Consider the following 3,984-nt stretch of genomic DNA (forward strand, 5'->3'; position numbering starts at 1 on the left):
TATATAAATCTTACTCTTTTATGTTGCAATTCACAGAAAAAGCCGACCTTTAGACACTAGTCCTATGTTAAGTATTTTCACGTCTATCCATTTACCCTTACCATAAGTGTTGGTGGTATGTGAGCATAGAATTTGTTGTAGTAGTTGCGCTAGTTTAAGTCGCCTTGACTTCTTCGTTGTTATAAAGTTACCTTCCACAGTGGAATTGATTCACCTCGACGGTATTATAATATCACGATTAGACAACAGTGCATTCTCTTCCTGATCGCAGATTGGAGAGGCTATTCGTATACTCATTATAGTAGGGTCAGGAAAGATGGGACTCCTTTTCTTTTTATTTTCTCGTCACATTTAGTAATAAACAAAGAATATCAAGAATTATAAAACAGTATCCTCACGACTCTAGACCGTTGTTAATTGTTTAAAAAACGATCAGGACATTTGGACATTATGTGCTAAAGGTGTCCATCTTCCCCACCATACTATATATAAATGTGTGACTACGTTATTTATACTCCCTTGACTTGGTCACTGATAGATTTTTAACATGCTGGACAGGTCTAATCGGGGGAGGAGGCAGATAAAGAGACAATAAAGAGCGTTGGTGGGTGGATTGTCAGGAAGAGGATATCACGCGACCTTCTGTCCTTGAGCCAAGCAGAGGCGGTTTGTTCTATAAACAGGATGAAGATAGGGCGTCGACACCTTCCGTTACCGAAGAGGTTCCAAATCCTGGGACATGGAGAAATTAGTCGACCCTCAGGTAAAGCGCCGTGCCAAACAACTACGCCAGAGAGAAAGGCTTCTCGCGGTAACACAGAGGCAACAAGCAATCCCGTCTCAAGCATGAACCGCCCACCAACATATGGTATGCGGCGTATGGTGACACATAGAGTTGACAGCCGGAAAAAAATCGACCCCCGGAGGCGGAGCCAAAGCGGCCCAAGGGTACAGCCAGCGATTACCCGAGGCAGACCCTTGTATAAAAGGCTGCGTCGTCGGAAGGAACTGTGTCTAGACGCCAGGAAAACTTATCTAACTGACCCTATATATGACAGCGGTCGACATCGCATACATAAACAGCAACCTGCCGGTTAAAGCTATGGTTGACGATCCTTTTCCCTGAACAGCCGACCAAAACTACAATGCAGTGAAATAGACTAATAACAAGAATTTATTTATTCTATGCCAGGCATCACGTGATCCTTTCAGTGAAATTGCTGTCGGTTAGATAAACAAAATTGTTTTGATGAAGAATGGCTTTTAATCATCCATTATGTTCATGCTTTTGTTAAACTAATAAGTTGTGTGTGCCTGTAGTATTATTATGGCCTTAAAGGGGCATACCAACGGAAAATCAAAATTTGTGTATTGATGGATATGCTCAAATGTGACCTAAAGCTACCATCCAAGGTTTAAAATGCAAAACAGCTTTTAAAGAAAATGAGTTTCAAAACAGAAATTCGCCCGCAAAATTGACCGTGGCGCAATGCATGGGATTTCCCATTAGAAAAAAATCACCTAACTTTGATCGTTTCTAGTTTCTAAAATATTAAAAGAAATTCAAATTTATCTTTGATTTGGTATAATGAATGCTTCCTCTTCAAAGCTATATAAAAAAATCGTAAAACAGAGACTTTAATATGTTTTAATTTCGATTGAACATAGCTGTCGGCGACGGTAAAACGTGGATAGTAGGGTGGGGGGAAGATGGGACAGTTTTTTATTCTATTTTCTTATCGCAATTGGTAGTAAACAAAGAATATTAAAATAATTATTATAAAACTGCATCCTCAAGACTACCACAGACCGTTGTTAATTGTTTAAAACACAATCAGGGTATTTGAACATTATCTTTAAAAAATATCCCATCTCCCCCCTTCTTTATTGTCAATTATTTTTTCAACTAGTAACTAGTTCAACTTACATCTTCGCGTGGTGGGCAGTGGCCGATATTATAACACGGGTGTTCTGTTACACACACTCCGTGTCCGCTAACGTTACGAGTTACCACGTATGCAACGTTATGGGTGATTGTTTTTCTGTATGGCCGACAATCTGGACAACCCATAAGTAACTACTGGGTTGGAGCAATTTTCGTTAAGTGTCGTGCCCAAAAATCCGCGGTATATCTATAAGCTGTCGTTCATCCGCCCCACAGATATGATTAGTTACACTCATTCACGGAAATTTATTATTTTAGTTGAAGATTCTTTAATGCAATCTATTATGGCTTCTGCTGGGCAATAAGTGAAAAAAAAAACAAATTGCGGAATTTTTGGAATTAAATTCTCCAGTCCCTCAGCAGCGTACGGAAAAAAAACATCTCCAGTCCTTCAGCAGCGTACGTACTGTTTGTAAGTTAAAATTACATCTCCAGTCCTGCAGCAGCATACACATTGCCAGCAGAATGCGTTTGCCAGAACTGCTTCTAAGTTAAAATTGCATCTCCGGTACTCCAGCAGTATTTGTATTGTTTTTAGGTTAAACTTAGTAAATTACATATATTATTCCGTCCTGCAGCAGCATACGTATTATTGTTAAAAAATTAAAATTGCATCTTCATTTCTCCAGCAGCATACCATACGTATTGTTTATAAGTTAAAATTGCGTCTCCTGTCTTCAGCATACACGTACGTATTGTTTATAAGTGACAAAGGCACAAACATAGGTTGATAGCGGCACAAACCACAGATATAAAAAAGAGTAGAACGCGCAGCTGCTCGAAACCGCAATACATTCCTTTTTCTATCCACGTGACCGCCAACTCCGTCCCCGTTTCGCTTGGTCTCCATTGTAAAAGATAGGCGCATAGTAGTTTTAGGAGGTTTTAGCTGTTTGTTTTAAAAACTACACCAACTATTCTAATTTATTAGGCCAGTTTAGGTATTTAGCAGGTTAACGCTTACAGTTTACCATTTGTTTAGGGTATTTAATTATTTATTTAAATTTAAATAAAAACTTCAAACAAACGGTTTGTTGGAAATATATATATTAGAAAATAGTTGTTTTACCCTATGACTTAAAACACATAATATTCAAATAGCCTGATCGTGTTTTAAACAATTAACAACGGTCTGTGGAAGTCGTAAAGATACGGTTTTATAATTCATTAACTGTTCTTTGTTTACTACCAAATGAAAAGAGAAAACAAAATGAAAAGGTGTCCCATCTACCCCCATCCTGCTATATTAACTAATCCTGTTACCACAACGGTCGACTGGGTTGATCAAAAACAAATCTGAAGTAACCAACAAAACGGGTTCTAGTCGCCATTGGTGACTGTGGAGCAGTAGGCAGAATGTATTTATACATGTATTATAACTAATGAAACTTATGACGTATGAGGATTGAGTGATTGGTAAAGAATATGTGTAAATACGCTTTGTACAACTCCTGTACCATGTTTTTATTGTAAACTTACACCAGTTAACGTTGTCGTCGCTTAAAAACGTTTGTTTTCATAAATTTTGACAAACCGTAATCACGCAGTAATTAAGTGACATCACGGAAAAGTGTGACGTCCCGAAAAAGTATGAAAGTGTGATGTCACGGAAAAGTGTAACGTCACGAAAATTATGACGTAACGAAAAATGTGTCGTCACGAAAAGTGTGACGTCACGAAAAAGTATGACGTCACGGAAAAGTGTGACGTCACGAAATATTGTGACGTCACGAAAAAGTGTATGGTCACGAAAAAGTATGACGTCACGAAAAATGTGACGTCACGAAAAGTACGACGTCACGAAAAGTATGACGTCACAAAAGAGGTAACGTCAAGAAAAATTGTAACGTCACAAGAAAGAATGACGTCACAAAAACGTATGACGTCACGAAAAGTGTGATGTCACGAAAAAGTATGACGTCACGAAAAGTATGACGTCACGAAAAAGTGTGACGTCACAAGACCAGTATGACGTCACGAAAAACTGTGACGTCACGAAAAATGTGACGTCACAAAAAAACGTATGACGTCAAAGAAAA

The sequence above is a fragment of the Ciona intestinalis genome, chromosome 10 (genome assembly GCF_000224145.3).
Source record: "Ciona intestinalis chromosome 10, KH, whole genome shotgun sequence".
Lineage (NCBI taxonomy): Eukaryota > Metazoa > Chordata > Ascidiacea > Phlebobranchia > Cionidae > Ciona > Ciona intestinalis.